Genomic DNA, 18,238 nt, shown 5'->3' with positions numbered 1-18,238 from the left:
TTGTCACTTCTTACATTTTCTCTAAACTAAAAAGTCCCAAACGCTGCAATCTTTCATCATAAGGGAAATTGCTCCATCTCCTCGATCACTTGGGTTGCCCTTTTCTGAAGCTCCTTTCAAGTCAGTTCTGGTTGAAGAAAAAGTAGGTACCTTACTGTGATTAAGCTCATTTGCTCACTGACGTAGAGCAAATGATTTGGATGCAGAAGGTCTGATATTCAATTCTTGTCATCTCTGGTTATAGTCAGGGCCAGATTTAGGTTTGATGAGGCCCTAAGCTACTGAAGGTAATGGGGCCCTTTATATGTCCAGCTGTCCTTTGTCAACAACAAATCGCCGCTGTCTTTTGTGTTGAATATATGCTATATGGACCATGCAGAATGTAGGCACCTTATATATAGAAATGAGCAAACCAGTGATATTTTAGGGAACAGGCTAGCAGGTGGGGGCCATTACATACATCATAGGAGCCTACACAACACAAAACACTGTTGCTGTATGTAGGTTTTATTTTATTTGCTTTTTATCTTATATTTTGGAAATGTACATCCAAGTTTTTTCCTTTAATTTTTTGGGGGGGCCCTAAGAGAGTGGGGCCCTAAGCTATAGCTTGTTTAGCTTATACGTAAATCCGCCACTGGTATAGGGTCTCAGATACTAGGTTGAGATATAACTTGGCTGAGACCCTAGACACCTGTGCCCTGTCACCACATACCAGCCTAGACAATATTTCACTAGCTGAACTAAGGATCTGACTCAGCTGAAAGCAGTTTCACATAGAATGGATTTTTTAAAATAATAATAAAAAAATCAATCAATGCAAACAGAAGGGCTTTGTATATGATTGAAGACTTAGACGAACCCTATGTGCTGGTTAAGCTTCTTAGCTTCCTAGCCCTGTGGCTTCCTCATACCTCACAGCAGCACAGCCTACACCCCACAGATGTTCACACCTACTTTCTCTGCCTGCTGCAGTGAAAAATAAACATTAATAACAAGACAGAGCATAGTGTCATGGGCCATTTCAACCACAGCATGACTAGATAAACTAGAACTTAAGTGCACTTCATGCCCATCACGAACTAATATCATTGCATTGCATAACACAGTTGGAAAGGTTAAATATGCTGCTTAAATTCAACCTTGTTGCATCGTGCTCTCCTCTCCCCCCCCCCCACCACCAATTGTTGCGAGATGTTAGTAAAGAAAGGAGATGATTGGCCCACCGTCTGTCAGCGGAGGAATGCACATTTTGATTTTACCAAACCTTATCTGCTTAAAGCAAGCCTGTCTCTTCAGGTGTTGTAGAACTAAAAATCACATCATCCCTAATCATAGGGCGCAGAGGCACTGTGGGCTCCAGAGAATGATCACTTGAATGACCCTGCATTTAAAAACAAAAACCCGCTAAAAACATATACCAGTGCTGTATAATCTAAGCAAAAATGTATTTATTTATTTCAGCAGAGTCAAAACGAAACCATTCTGGGGGATATAAAATTTGTTTTCAGGGTCCACTTAAAAACATGTCAGATCCTGCCTTCTGTTCCTTGGAACAGGATTTGGTCACTGCTGGAAAATGCCACTCCCAAACATCTGCAACCTAGCTGCTCTCTCTTTTGGGCAGTCTCTGCCCCGTAAACTCCCTGCAGCCCTAGCCTCTGCCAATGTGCTTGTTTTAAATACACAAATGGGAGACAAAATCCACGGGGTTCCCCCGGTCACTTCCTCATTGAGGGACCTCAAGGAAGAGCCCTGGGTGGAAACAGGAACTCTTCTCCCCACAAAGCTACTATGTTTCAATTAAAGAACTATTGTGCAGCAAGTCTTCAGCTGAAAGGAATGCCTTCCCCCAGTAACCATGGAGACCTCCTGCCAGTCACGCTTGTCAATTCTGGGGTAAAGAAGCCTTTGGCCATGCTAGAGTGTCCTCTCCAGCAACTTACTGTATAGCTGGGATATAAGGAAATAATGCATAATATAAAATTACCTTTTATTGAAGGACTTTTGCTTTTTTAAAGTTCTTACCCAGTTACTTTTTTTTTTGTCACAGGTGGAATTAGAAAAATAAATAAAATCACCCAAGCCCGCCTCTCTTTTTTTAAGGTGGCGAAAGTTTGCCTCAATTTAAATAACAAAAACGGGCAATTATGAATGGTGCATGCAAATTTATGGCTAATGTTTTCCCACAACAGAAGAGGATCGGGTTCCATATCCCATGCTTATTACTGGGGGGCATTGCTATTTAAATGCATCATTGATAACAAATGAAATTTCCCCTGTATATTGAATTGAGATTGGCCTGATCCTTTTTTCTTTTCTTTTTTTGCACCCAGGTATAAAAAGTAAAAAATGTGAGCTGATCGTTACTAATACTCTAAGATTACGGTATTGAGGGCTGATGATCTCTGCTATGAAACTATGTTTTCCCAGTAAGCACAGAGATTCACTTTTCTGCATTGCCATTGATTTTTGTGCATTTGGGGTTGATCATCCATTTTGCAGATTTCTTCTTTCACCCTCTGCGTTCATACAATGGTGGAGTTTTGCTTTTATTTTAAACACTACCCCAAGGTTTCCTTAAGCCTGCACTGTAACTAATGAGTCTGAAGGAAGCCTCCAATGATTACCTCTCCCAGTCCGGTAAAAATGTGTTTTGTTTCCTTTCGGTTGGATAATGGGCTGGCACTGAGCACTAGTTTGAAGCCATTTATATGCAGATATAATCTGCTGTCCTGTTTCTTTCAATAGGTGCCATAAATTAGCATTCCATTTCTGCTACAATTTTGTCAGCTTTTTTCATTCATTTCGTATGTATTTGATCCGACTTTCATCACAGCTGTTTGCCAAGCATCGCCTAAGCACAAACAATCCCCACAACTTTTTGGTCCATCGCTGGTTTTCCTAAAAATAAATAAAAATAAAACTCTTTCATACGCTGCCTTATTGTGCAGCTGCAGTTGCACGACGTTTTCATTTTCTTTATGAATACAAAACATCTTGCCTATTTGGATTCATTTTTATCTTGCTCACAGGCATGGCCTGTGCATTCCTGCAGTGGGACTAATTGCTTACTCCTTCCCCATGATTGTATCCCATCCTGCTCTGGTAAAAATTCAGATCCAGTACCACATGTGGATAGTAGTCCCCAGACCAGATTCAGTAATCCAGAGAGCAATCAGATCCAGCCAATGTTACTGGATAAATACAGCGCCAAGCCACAGAAGAAGGGCAATTGATTACTCTGATAAGACTTGAATAGGACTTTGATGTTGCAGTTACTGAGTTCAGAACCCTGCATTCCTGATTTCGCTCTTTCAGCTCTGTTTCTAAACTAGACTGCATTGTGAGGCTGAATCTGTCCACTGACTACGTAGCAGAAGTTTAAGACAGTGGGCAGATGGAGAGACAGAAACCTTGGCAAAGATATGCAGCATCATGACTCTTGATTTCCAGGATACTGGAGAACCAATCTGGAGGGGGATAGCTAAGTTGGTTAGAGCATGGTGCAGAGCATGCCAAGGTTGTAGGTTTGATCCCCCTATGGGACAGCTGCATTGCTGGGTGTTGGGCTAGATCAGGCACCCCCAAACTTCGGCCCTCCAGGTGTTTTGGACTACAATTCCCATCATCCCTGACCACTGGTCCTGTTAGCTAGGAATCAAGGGAGTTGTGAGGCCAAAACATCTGGAGGGCCGCAGTTTGGGGATGCCTGGACTAGATGATCCTCAGGGTCCAAATGAACTCTATGAGATAAAGCTTCTGCACATTATACAAAAGCTGCATCGTGCCTTTAGGAGGGTCATTCTGCCTCCTTGCTTTCCCATTTAAAAAGCTCTCTGCGTTCTGCACTAGCACATTAAAGATATAGCTGTGTTAGATCTCTACCCCCAAATGTTCTGCTTTGCTGCACAAGGGACATTCTGTGTGCTATTTTTCAATGGGTGGGTGGGTTATTTTTTGAAAGTGACCCATATGAAGACACATACACACTTGCAATATGAAGCACTCTAGTTCTGATCTTTAGCTTCTTGGTCTACCGTATCATTCTGTGTTAAGGTATCAATTGGATCTATATGATTAAGGGACCATGGCTGCAGGGTACAAACAATTGCTTCTTCATCCAGTTAGAGAAAATGCAACTAGGCTTTAAAATGTTTCCCACATGGATAGTGGGCATCTGCTTTCACCCTCACCCTCTCCTCCTTAAGAAAACTAAATGCATCTTTATTAGTCAGACGTTGTTTATAGCACATGGACAGCTACTAATTATTGAGTCACGGTGCAATCATTATGGAATTTAAATATATTCCCCACTTTCCTCAGTGTCTTAATTGGTCATTTATCTGATGTGAGGTTTTACTGTAAAATGTGATTATTTCTAAGAAGCATTTATTCATGGCTGAGTTATGTACAAGTACTCATAGCTTTTTCTGGTGCAGATAGATGCATCATCGAAGGCATTAGGTCATACACAAATAAACTCCCCGCCCCTGCAAACATTACATGATCCTTTTGGTTCCTCACTATAAGTCAACATGGCTCTCTACAAGGAAACGCTGAACTCTACTTGTAGAGGAAAAGCAGCAAATAAACATTTAAAAGGGGTTGTTAAATGTATCTGATGGTTATACAGACGCTGCAGTTGCTTTATACTTACAGCTGAGTTCATGTAATCACAAGGAATTCAAATTTTTATTGGGACATTCATATGCTTGAGCAGATTCATATGTCTGAAATAAAGTGCTGAAAAGGGAGGGGGGGAAATGAGCGCTTGTTGCTTTCTCTTTTTTGAACTTATGGGGAAACATGCAAAGGGAGAATATCTGCCTTGCTGGTGCTTTTACTGAAGTTTCACATTCTGAGGTGGACCAGAATTTACGTGGATCAGGCAGCACTTTGGGTTGTGTGGCTCCACTCCAGTGTTGATTTAATTTGTTTCCTCCAGAGTGCTTGGGTGACATTTAGCCTCCCAGACTTATGAGTGTCCTCTGTTGTGGGTTAACTGTTTTTGATTTTTAGTTTTCTGCTGCCATGGCATCCTGTTGGATGGCTGCCTCTTTGCCTATGGAGAGAAAACACAGAAACACAAGGATACTAAAGTATAATAGATTGCAGCTGGGGAGTGAGTCGCCATTGAGAATCGTCATTGAGAAAAGTGCCTCCATTTCCAAAGTGCACTGACTGAGTCATTACAATAGCATCTATAACAGGGGTTTCATCTGCTGAGTGGCGACATTCACACAATATATTTAGAGCACTTTGATACCACTTTAAACAGACCTGGCTCCCCCTGAAGCCTTCTGTAGTTCACTAAATATGCTGTGAGTTGTTAAGAAACTCCTATTCCCCCTCCCACAGAGTGACAATTCCCAGAATTCCCTGTGAAAACAGACGATTGCTATACCACTCTAGGGACTCTGTAGCTCTGTGCAGGGGGTCAAGGTCTCCTAACAACTTTATTCATACTTAACAAACAATAGCTCCCAGAATTTGACTGTTCAAGTGGCATGATTTAGCTTTGAATGTATAATGCAGCTGTGACTTATATTGACATTGATAACACTCACGCATCCATGGTAGGAAGTATCTGTCTTCTGCTAAAATTTCTTCTGCCAATATTTCTCCTGACTTTGCACCTGCAGAAAGGATTCATCATGTCTGCCTGTGTATTTTCCCATGACTAACATGGCATGTTATGGAACACTTTTTCCTTCCCAGAAAAGGTGACCCTGCTTCCCATTAACTTTGACGAAAAGCCATACTATATTGGCAGAGCACAAGTTTTGCATGGTGAAAGCCCCAGGTTCACCACCAGCATCTTGAGGGTCTTTGTAGCAAAGGCAGGACTGAGGTAGATGGACCAATGCTTTGGCACACAAGAGGGCAGCTTAGAACTTTGCAACCTTCACCACATGCAGTACAGTGGTACCTCGACTTACGAAGTACTCGACTTCCATATTTTTCGAGTTGCGAGCAGCAAAAGCGGCCACACGCTTACGGTTTTTTCAACCTCTGAAGGGAAACCACAGCGCTTTTGCATGCGGTTTCCTCGACTTACGAAGTTTTAGATGTGGTTTACTCGACTTGCGAATGTTTCCGTTTCCGGTGTTTTTGTTTTTTGTTTTAAAGGGGAAGCCGCTTTTTCGACTTCCGAAATTTTTGACCTACGAAGGCGCCTTCGGAACGGATTATCTTCGTAAATCGAGGTACCACTGTATATGTCTTTCCCTTAATCCTGTTGGCAGGTGATTTTGATACAACCTGGTGTGCAATGTTGTTCATCCAATCTTAGGGTAAGAGGGATTAGTGTTCTAGCTATTGGGTTTGAGTGCTCTGTACATCTTGGAGGACTTGAGGACAGGCGTGGGGAGAAATGATTGTGTTGAGGCAGTGACTTTCCTTCCCTGGTGGATCCTCCACTCGCTTACCTGTCTGGGGTGCCTTGTCCTTGCCTGTCCCGTGGTAGGATCTGAATTGAGACTGATTGATTGAGTATATTTATATCCCACTTTTCTTCCATTGTGGTGCTATATATATGGAGGTTCTTTCATCCAGACCAGGGGTCAGCAAGGTTTACCTTGCCTGGGCCAGTTCACTCCAGCGGAGATCCCTCTGTGGGTTTGATTGTGCACGCGTACGATTTCCGGCATCTGCGTTTGCACAGGCGCAATTTCTGGCGCTGCAAAAGCGAGTCCCCGCGCTGGTTTAGCGCAGCACATGGGGACTCACCAAGCAGGTGGCTCGGTTCAGGGGCAGCTTGTGGGCCTTAGGTTGCCGAGCCCTGATCCAGACACCGACCAGACATGCTTCACTTCAGCAAGGTGGCTCCTGATGCCCTTCTGATTGGTGCATATTCCTGGTGTTCTAAGGGGTTTTTAGAACACATGTTATCCTCCTGTCCTTACTTTTGTTGTGCTCACACACTTAGGAGTCATACTTAGGGTGCCAATTTGAATAAATAATCACTCAAAAGATGCAGTGCACACACAAACACCATTTGAATAGCAATGCCCATCAACCTTGGGGGTCCCACCCCCCTCAAAAAAAATTGGGGGGGGGGCAAAGGGACCTCAGCCCCTAGGAGCTGGCTTCTATGCACTGGATTCTTACTTCTTCACAAACATGCAAAGAATTACACTGCACATCTGCAATCCTAAATTCTAAACTGGGAGTAAGTATCACTGAACTCCGTAGGACTTACTTCTGCATACACCTTAAAACACTGTCCTGCTTGCCGCTGAGTACCAGGCTCTAGGCCAGCTGCTGTCTCTCAGCACAAGCAATCTCCTCGTGATCTAGGAATAAGAAAAGCATCGTATATGGGGCTGTTGCAAGGACAACCAAGATAATATATGTGGAACACTTTGATGAACACTCTGAAGTTTCATATTAAGGCTAAACAGCAGTTGCATTTTTATGATTACTAACACTGACTCTTATTTTTAAATCTTCATAAAAAAACAAAACACCTAACCTAATGGAAGAGAATGTCTCGTTTTCTTCCCTCCTCCTTGCATTTAAGCAGTCCTTTATGACACCAATTCTCCTCTTATGAGTATGACATGAAGAGGGAGCTGTGGTTCTTCAGACACATGCCTAGTTCAGCTTCCTCAGCCAAGCTTTCCGATCACTTGTCTGCTTTTTTCCCTCTCTCTCTCTCTCTCTCTCTCTCTCTCTCTCTCTCTCTCTTGTCTCTCGCACTCACTTACTCTTCCATCTTTTGCCACTGTGCCAGATAAATTTAAATGTATCTGTTCAAGTGGAGATAATCCATGCAAATCAGAGCCACTGGCTCCCAAGTGCTCAATGCACAAAGAGAACTCCGCTTCAGGAGGTCACTCGTTCACAGCTGCTCCTCCCATTCTATTTTTCCCCCTTCCAGCAGAACTGCTGCTTGTACACACTGACTGAAAAGGACTCAATTTACTGCAACTGCTACCTGGTTTTACTTACAACTTTCTTTAAAGAGGGACATACCTTCCAGCTATCTTGCAAAGAAAGGTAGGAAGTCTGAATTCTTCTAAAGTCATGGAAATACCTCTACTCCTTGCTCATTATCAGATCGTGCAATAAATGATGCTTTACTGTTTTCAGCCTCTTAAGAGTGCTATGCCAAGTGTCTAATGCTTTTCTTACTTATATGCCCAGTTGCAATTGTTTAAGTGGCTATTATTCTAATAGTGACGAAGCCAGCTATTATCCTGATGCACAATGCCAAGGGAGATTGTATCAGGTAGTGTTGCAATTGCAACATCTTCGTTCCAGTCACATTTTTTAAAAATACTTTCCTCCTTAAAAAATAAAACAGTATGTTTCTCTCTCCCTAACCAGGGTGTTTTTTAAGTAAGTGCTGGTGGTTTGTTCCTGAAAGTGAAACTCACAGAAGTGTCTGGCTCTGTCCTTGGACCTTATTAAGGGTGATTTCCCTTGAGCAGAACTAACTGTTGATATTTTTACAGGACAGCAATATGTATAATAAGGTCACCCTTTGTTTCTTTGAAGCTTGGTAAACAAGGAACCTACAGGCCTCATTACAAACAGGCCTGTCAGATAAATGCAGACCCTTTAGATCAACATATATTTAATAGAAATGCCAACAGTGTTTCAAAGAGTGAGACCCTGACTCACTGCTGCTAGACATGGTTGTACAGGAACAAAACTGAGATATTAAAATGATCTGAAACATAAAATAGCCCAGCAGCCATATAGCCGTCATTCATTTTGCAGCTAAAATGGAAAATCAGATGTATTCTTAGCAACGTCTCAGACAAAGCATGTACTGCGGGAAATGTGAAACAAGCATTTTTCAACGATACATGCAGATTATACTGTAAATCCAAAAACCTACCATGGATAGTTCCTTGTAAGTGGGTGCCAGGAGAATTGGTAACACCTTCAGTACAACTTGGGATGTGTCTGACTCACAGCATAGAAACCAAATCAGTCCACAGACCTGCTCTGAAATAAATGCCTTGCACGAACGTCAATCTATTACAGTAAGTCCTTGCATACATAATATGATCCAGTAATTCCTGCTGAAGTCCAAAAGCTTCTAGCGAATTGGTCTGGAAGGGCAAAGCGTATCCACCTTCAAAGAGAAAGTATAAAGACATGACCACAATTAATAAGGAAGTATACAGAATGAGGAAGTTTACAGAAGTATCCCCCCCCCGCCTGCAGCTGGAATTTAAGATGAATGATAGTTACTGCAGGCTGCAATCCTATATACATACTTTCCTTAAAATAGCCTCCATCAAACACAGAGGAAGTAAACATGCAAATATACAGCATGAGTATACTGCAGATTTGATATGTTAACATCGTATATCCCCAAGGATGGGTATCTTTTACATCTGGACCATGGTGTGATTTTTGCTAAAGCATGTGCTGTTTTGTAATGAGGAAAACTAGTGTGTCTTGCTGTTTCTGCAGTAAAGAAACCAGTGGGAAAGTTGTGTTTTGCAGGGTGAAATCTTTCTAGGGCATTTTTAGGGGATCTTATCAGTAGGCAGGCCAGCTTGCTAGGAACCAAGGTAGAAAAACAAGTAAGCTTTGTAGTGATGTGCAATAACACATCACTTCCAAATGTGTGAAGACTCTTCACTCTTAGAAACTGTGTTTCCTTTCTAGATTTTTCGGGGGGGGGGGTAATAACCCAGAAGCAGTCAGGTTTGTATATGTTTGCAATTTCTTAAACTGCACCTCAATGGGATTTAAGATTCTGTAATTGTGTATAGGTAGTGGTCTGAATTTTCAACTTTCATCTGCAGTCTTATGCATCTCCCTTCCTTGCTAACGGAGAGAAAGAATCAGCAGACAACATTTTACTCTCTCTCTCTTTGTGTATTTTACTTGTGGGGACCAAATGGTAATGAAAAGGGAGCTTTTCATGAAAGAGTGTAAGAAATTTACCTTGACAACAAGTAATAAATACACTTGGTTACTTGCATTGTAAAAACAAATCTTAAGTTAAGAACGTTGAAGTTTATGAAGAAGAAAAACCGAGGGAGTTTCCTTCGTTGGAATGGAATTGTGGCCCAAATAACATTGGGGATTAAAGATGATCCCTTTGGAGTTTGGCAATAAAGTGAGGTGAAATTAGATGACTCACTCGTGGAGATATGAAAAGGAGATGAAAGGCATTTCAAAAGGAGATCTGGAAGGGGGGGGAATAGTAGTAATATGCACTGATTTCCTTCCGCTCTTCTGAACTCTACCAAATGCCCAGAGTTTTGCAGGTAAGGAAATGTGTCTTTCAGTGACTGCTCATTAGCATGTTTTAGAATAATTTCAAAGGAGTGGGTCTGAATGCAGTCACCTGAAATACATATTGTACCTGCCTTTAGCTTCTTTCATCAGTCTTAAACCCTTCATAAATTATACGTATGTCCACCGCTCAGAGACCTCTGCAAGAATAGAAGTTTATACTTTACTGTCCAGCTTCAAACCGATTGATTTGGCATGAGTTACAATATTCATGTTTCCCCTACATGTAGTTTTTGTCCCTTGTTTCTACTGCTTTATATGTACACTCAGATTCAGTACTGGAGCAAGCAAATTTTCAAGCAAGTATAGTGTGCTCAACCTTCATGTGCCACAGCAGGAGTGAAAAATCTGTTAATGGAATAACCACTACACACACACACACACACACACACACACACACACACACACACACACATATATATATATATATATATATATATATATATATATATATATAGTTGGCACTGTCTTCTTGGGATCTCTTCTACTAGTTTTTATAAAAAGACAAATGGTCATCTTTAAAGAATTCTGTAAGAGACTGCTAATACATTCCATTTAAGGTCTTAAAAGGTTCAGCCTGTTTACAATCCTCTGCTTTGCTGTGCCTTGAGAAATTCCCTAGGTTTTAACAAATCTTTGACATACCAAGAAGGAAAATATATGGCCATAAGACAGATTATTTCACAAACTGGAGCCTTATAAAGATTAGTAGGAAAAGGAACTTAATTGGCTACAAGTTTATCAAGCAGAAGCTGCCACCTGAGATGGCCTATAGCAGCCAGAAATGAAAATATGTTCCCTTAGGTTTCTCATCAATTTACATACTTGATTATATCCTGTTCTCATTTTACAACTCCTTTCATTACCTTGTGCACCAGTATATATAACTGTGATATCAGGTTGCAAACTTCAGCCCTTTCATCCAAATGAATGCTGAAAATGATTGCTATTGCAGGAAAGGCTTCCTTATACCTCAAGGGGTTAAGAAGTGAATCAGATCTGTAATTGACTGACTTCCCTACTGACAGCCTTTGAAGCTCTCCTCTGGATTTTTTTTTTTAACCTCCTGTTTCATGAAAAAAGATTGACACTCCTTTATATGTTTGGAATTCTTCAGTGGGTATAAAGTGCTAGGTAATGATGGAAATTAACCTGGGGCTTTATCTATCTGTTTCTCCTTCTAACTTTATTGAAGTGCTGGTAACAGTTAAAAAAAATTATGCAAACAACTGTTCTCATCAGAATCTTGCTTGCTTCTGTCATGTCATCACATGCTTTGTGATTTCCAGAGACATTCAAAAATGGCAATCCCCCACCCCCCAAAACCCGGCTTTCTCCCTCTCTCCCAGCAACTGTTGTTTTTTTCTTGGAGAATCAATGACAATTTTAGCCAAGACAAAATGCACCAGCAGACGACCAGATAAAGGAAAATATACAGAGAGCAAATGCATCTCTGAATGGTTAGTCTGTGGAACGCTGATCGCAGTTATCTGACAGTGTGTCAGCAAGTGTTATCTTGAAAAGAGAAATGAACAAGAGCAGGTCCATAAAGGGAGAGGGGGGAGGAAGAAGCAATTGTTGCTTTATTCCTGTCTGTTTATTTGTGCAAGCTTGGAAAGTTCCCCCAATTGTCTTCCTGCCAGGGAGACTTAACTTCTTTGAGGAATTTGATTCGAAAGCTGTGATCTTTAATCCATTGGGGATAAAACATCAAATGTCAGCATAAAATGTCACCCCAATTAATAACGAATGTGAGGGAGCCAAGCAAATTTACTTTGAAAAACACGCGCCCCCCCTCAATCGATGATACCCCATAGAATCCTTTCTTCTTCTGTAACATTATCTCTGAAAAACATCCAGAAGAAATAAGAGAGAATGGTGTTAAACTGGGACAGAATCAGGCTGCCATATTGTGCACTCTTACTCAGGAGTATGACCCACTAAAGGGCTTACTTTAGAGTAAAACATGTTTAGGTTTATTCCATTGGCTCCCAGTATGTTTCCGAGCACAATTCAAAGTGTTGGTGCTGACCTTTAAAGCCCTAAATGGCCTCGGTCCTGTATACCTGAAGGAGCGTCTCCACCCCACTGAGATCCAGCGCCGAGGGCCTTCTGGCGGTTCCCTCACTGTGAGAAGCAAAGCTACAGGGAACCAGGCAGAAGGCCTTCTCAGTAGTGGCACCCTCCCTGTGGAACACCCTCCCATCAGAGGTCAGAGAGATAAACAACTACCTGACATTTAGAAAATATTCCATAGTGGTCCAACTACCCTTTTACTTTAGACACTTGCACTAACCAATAAAATCTTTCCCATCTTACATCAGATGGACACCCTATCTCTGCTATTTGAGCCAAGGCTTTAACCAAGGACCCTGGTACATGCCTCAGATTTATGTTACCACCAAACCAAAGTCCCTACATATACATTATTGTTCTTGTGTTTTAGACTGCAGGAATATCAACTACACCCAATGTTGAACCCATGCATCCATAAACTAAGTATCAAGTGCACAAACTCTTGATTTACTCCAATAGCCCTGAGTCTGAGTTATGCAAAGATAATGTTTTAAAGGACTTGCATTTGAAGCAATGAAGAAGGAGAAATAATGGTTTTTTTAAAAAAAGAAAAAGAAAAGGGCATCACAGTTGCCTCATAAGAATTTTGTATCAAGTTAAACTCCTTATTACACTGCCAGATATGGTTTTTTTTTTGTAAGAAGATTGCATTTGTCACAAAGGCACTTCATTCCCATCACTCTGTTATTGTTGCGACACTTTAAAAGAAGTCTCAGAGATTCACATAAACATATGCTAGTGTGAATGAAATTTCCAAAACTGTATCCTGTAACCGCTGTTTCAACTTACCCAGGCTGCCAAAATAATAATATCACTGGAGAGAAATGGAAAAAAGCAGCCTGCTGCCACGAGAAAGCTTTATGATCAGAAATGCATGGGCAAACATTCAGGCAACATCCAAATAACATCTGATCTGAAACTTACCTGTGAGATTAATTAAAAGTTCACATTTCTAGTGCTACCTAGAAAAGTAGGATGTATAAATATTTCAAAGTGTTTCATTCAGCTTTTCCTGGAAATGCTGGCTTGAGCCTCACTCTGACTTCAAGGTCTATTTGATCGGGTTAAAATTCTCATTAAAAAATTACCTCAGAGGTTAGTGTACATATGAACATTGCAGTACACATTTCTCCTGTTCTTGCTTTGAGATATAAGGAGGCTTCCAGAGTTAAATGAGAATTACTTCTAACAAAAGAAAAATGATAATTGTGAAACCTAAACTCCCCACCTAATTTGTTGATTATTAAACCAGATAGCACGTCACTGGACATCACATCTCCAGTTTTGTTAAAATAAGAATCTTTTTCTTCATTTCTGCTATCTTCCTAAGGAGAGATCTACCTGTATATGTTTCTTTCCTTGAAGATAGCTCCAGATAACTGTTGGCTTAATATTTTCAAAAGTACAGCATCCATTGCTTCTTCACCTCAGCATGCCTTACTGCAACCTAGGATCTTGTTGCACTATCTTTAGCTATTTTTTTTTCTGCAAAGCAACACTTATTAAGGCTGAAATTTCTAATAGACCAGCAACAAACCAACCTCTCTCTCTCTCTCTGCTATTGGAAATCACTATTATCAGAGCTATCAGAGTTTAGGATTAAGTTCTGCAGAATAAACTTTAGCCCAGGAATAAGCTTTATACCTGAAAGTTTCGCAATCTTCTGCAAGACACTACTGCTCATAGCTGCCAAGTTATCCCTTTTTAAAAGGGATTTTCCCTTATGCTGAATAGGCTTCCTCGCGAGAAAAGGGAAAACTTGGCAGCTATGCTACTGCTTCACCTACAAACCATGAACATTTGCAAGTTCCTTAGACAACACATCCTTCTGAAAAATTATTAGCTTTTAAAACAGGATTTTTTTTATACAGTAAGGTAATGAAAACTTGTATGATGTGGTGGGGAGTAGGGATGGGGTGAAATTCAGTTCAGTTCACATTTAAAGATGAACCTACCTAATTTGCACTTTGCAAAACAATATGCTAACCAAAATGTAGCCATCTTTCGCTATCTGTGCTTCCCCGAATCTTGCATTTCTCCAGCCGAGTGTAAAGTGCGCATAAAAATACACTTCCTGGTGAAAGCAACTTTAAAATATATATTAGAGAACATCGCTTTTTAGAAATTTAAATATTGGGAGAAATTTGCATTAAGATGCTGGTGAATTTTCATGATAGATATATCACAAACTGATGAGGAAATGTGAAGAACTGAATTTAAGGTCGGAAAAACTGAAAAACTGAGAAAAATTGACACATTCATCCCAGTGGGGATACAAAGCTAAAGGGAGAAGAAAGGGAGGGTTCATCTTTCTGCCCCATATGGTGATATCTGGAGGATGCCTCTTGCCAGGGGCAAGTAGGAGAGAGAGAAAAAGATAATATCAACCCACGGAAATGATGGGTTTTCAGTCAGCCATTTTGCCCTTAGCCTGGCCATACTGGAGAAGTATGAAGTTGATGTGTTGACCGATGCTGACTCTGCCTCAGTTCAACATTAGGTGCACAGTTGCATCTGCTTCAAAATGAAAAGCTGCAACCAGAAACGAGTGTGGAAAACAGGTCCTAAACTGGGGGGGCTTGTCTGTGCCAAACACTTAAAACAACATTATATCACTTCAAACAGCTATGGCTTCCCCCACCAAGAATCATGGGAAGTGTAATTCGTTAAGGGTGCTGAGAGTTGTTAGGAGACCCCTATTCGCCTCACAGATTGGTTTAACCATCAGTCCCTCATCCCAGGGAAGTGGAGCTCTGTGAGGAGAATATCGGTTTCCTAACAATTCCCAACGCCCTTAGTATACTACAGTTCCAAGATTCTCTGGGGGGAGTCATGACAGATTAAAGTGGTATATACTGCTTTAAATGTATAGTAGAGGTTAGGCCTGAGAGACACCTATGCTCACAAATGTTTTAGGTACATAATATATTTGCATTTTATTTTCTGGCTGATAAGAACCAAGCGATCCATTAATGGTTATAATCATTGTTGCAGGTAATGAAATATTGCATTTTGGAATGTGATTTCATCATTCCTCATTTACCAGCATGGTAACTTTGAGAAAGTCTCTTGTATTATTATTATTTTTAAAAGGCATTGTATTTTCTGCCTCGCCTCCCCTTTACTTAAGCCATGCCATATCCTATTTCCTCTGAACTGGACATCACAAGGTTAGAGAACGGGGCAAGAATATTCATAATTTAATAGCAAAAGATATCAGGTCCTGCCCCTTAAAATAAAGATGAGACAGATTTTTATAATTGGTGTTTAGACATGATAAATTTTGTTCTCAAATAAGCCATGCATTTCAAGTTCTGATTTAAAATAATAACACTCTCTTTTTTCGCCTGTACCCAACAAGAGAATGCTGTCTGACGTGTTATTATGTATATAAATTGGTCTGTCCAAATTATCGGCAAGTAAATATTCACATATTAGAAGCATGATCTGCAACAGATCTAAAGTAGACTGAGATTTCTAAATATATTAATATATTTTAAAGGTCTGGTTAATATTATTGCTGTACTTTGCATCTTTTAAGAATTTCCGTTCAAACCCATGAATATAAGTACAAGTTAGCAAATAATATTGTACTCAATTTAATCCTAGTTTTAAGTCATAAACAATTTGGCAGTTTTTTTAATGAAGAAAAACAATTGATAATTAATTATTGTTACAATTAGTATATAAAATAGTTCTGGCCACAATCTAACAGAGTTTAGCACACTTAACCTCATTTATTTCAATGAACAAAATCTGAACATTTTTCCAGGAGTAAGTACATTTTACACTTTATGCTGTTAGCTTTGGATTAGATGGTAGAGACATTAACTTTAATATCGTAACTAAAACATATAGGGCATGCATAAAGTTACTTATCTCATTGCTACAACAGTGTAATGTAAGATAATTCCATATTCCTTGAAAACAATTAGTACCTGATAAACTCATTAAAGATCAGTAGCAAAGTATGAATTGGTATTAAAATGAATACAAAAAATGGTTTATACTAGAATGTTCATAAACTATATTGAGAGTGGTTTGAAAGGCAGTGTAAAAATAAGTGACGGCAAGCAGTTTAAAAAACAAATAAATAAAATAACATGAGTAGACTGTGATCAAGCTTGCAATCCTAGACAACATTCTTTAATATGAACCCACCTCACTCAATTCAATAGGGCTTACCTTTGAGTAAACATATGGAGAAATGCACTGTTTTATCAATTCCTACTTCAATGTCAATGCCACACACTTGAAATGAAATTATTGTGAAATAATTAGTATTTATACAGTTCCCCCACTTTCTTTCTGGTTTTACGCAGGTTTGAGCACTGTTATATTTGTTTGGGGGGAAAACACTATAGGACATTAATACAGTGCTTCTTAATCGTTTTAATTTTAATATCCTAATATTTAAATCCTGCCCCCCTTTTACAAAGAGATTCACATAGACGAGACAATTACTTTGACTCTCATATTAACTGTATGCACATTTTCCTGTACATCATGCTTTATTCTAGCCCTAACAAATGCAAAAAAACAAAAAAAGGACCCATCTTAAATATGTAACTCTGTTTAATTTCCTATGAAAGATTACAGTAAGCGTGCTTTTAGCATAATGATGTCAGCGCTAGATGATAAACATGTATTAGGAAGTGCAAACTGCTGATTATCTGTCAGGATAAATCTGTTTATTTCAGAAATAGCAGTCTGACAACCCCCTGTTGTTAATCGTGAAAGTACATGCATATGCCAGGTCCTGTTGGGTAGGATTTTTGGGAGGGCGGAAGAACACTCTCATCAATTCGTTGGGTGAAGTTATTGTCAGTTCGTCCTGCCATTCCTCCCCATAACAGATACTTTTTTTTACTGAAGAATTGATGGGCAGATCTTTTCTTTCTTTCTTTCTTAAATTCGCAGCTATTCATAGGAAAGAATAGTGGGAAAGCAGAAAATGTGGATTAGAGGATTAGGTTGAAATTCCATTTGCACATGTGCCTGAATTTGTTGCTAGTATTGTCAATGGGTGCTCATTTGTTTCAGGCAAGGGGCGAACGCGGTTACAAAGGTGCAATTTGGGGGCGGGAATAGAATGTCCCGGGAAATGACATTTCCCTTTTCGTTGTTGGCCACTGTCTACAGAAGTTTTTTAAAATAAAAATATTTTAAAAATAAAATTCTGGTGAGGAATTACTGATCGATATGCACAACATGCTTCAAAATGACAGGATGTGAAACCCACCAAGTATCACAGCTCAGACTTTTGTGGTGGGGTCACAACTGAAATAAATAAACCACAGGCACACAGGCACAAAGCTTGGTGGAGATTAAGATTTAAAACAGAAGAATACATTCAGTGCAAACACTACCTTCTGATACAGCAGGTCTAACACACACACACACACACACACACACACACACGTGTAATTTTGACAGGAATCAGTTCATTAGAAGCAAAAACACTGGTGGCGAAATTTCCCCGACCCCTTATTTTTCAAGCCCTCACCCAAGCAATGTTTGTTTGATTGTGTTGCATCCTTAACATTTTGTAAGCAGCGCACAATGCTAAACAGCTCAGTTAAAATTGGTATTTATATTGACATTTCAAAGTGCAATAAAGAAGGCGCTAAACAGACTGGGTTTTTTTTTTTAAGCATCTGCTTCTCCAAGCCCATTCTTCTTTTGACGAGTTCCTCGCTTCTCCCATCTCCTCCATGGCATTGAATTTAATAAATTCCCCTCCCCTTCAAATAATTTCTCCCCACAAGAATGTACACGTCTCCATATTAATTCAGAATTTACATGTTGAGTTTGCATATTTTTGCATCAGAAGATCTGTTTTTGATTAGATAAAGGTCACTGTCATTCATAATCAAGGAGAGAAAGGTAGATT

At 39.9% G+C, this 18,238-nt stretch overlaps 1 long non-coding RNA gene across 1 annotated transcript in view; it reads left to right on the top strand.

Annotated features, from left to right (window-relative positions):
• The first annotated feature begins 7,822 nt into the window (after positions 1–7,822).
• The window catches only part of LOC132592430 (uncharacterized), a 268,149-nt gene continuing 257,733 nt past the window's right edge, over positions 7,823–18,238 (top strand). Inside the window, exon 1 of the long non-coding RNA XR_009557883.1 lies at positions 7,823–8,004. This is a non-coding gene — a long non-coding RNA (uncharacterized LOC132592430). The remainder of the gene's footprint in view (positions 8,005–18,238) is intronic.

Source organism: Zootoca vivipara, chromosome 7 (genome assembly GCF_963506605.1).
Source record: "Zootoca vivipara chromosome 7, rZooViv1.1, whole genome shotgun sequence".
Classification (NCBI taxonomy): domain Eukaryota; kingdom Metazoa; phylum Chordata; class Lepidosauria; order Squamata; family Lacertidae; genus Zootoca; species Zootoca vivipara.
This window is presented reverse-complemented; position numbering and strand designations above follow the sequence as displayed.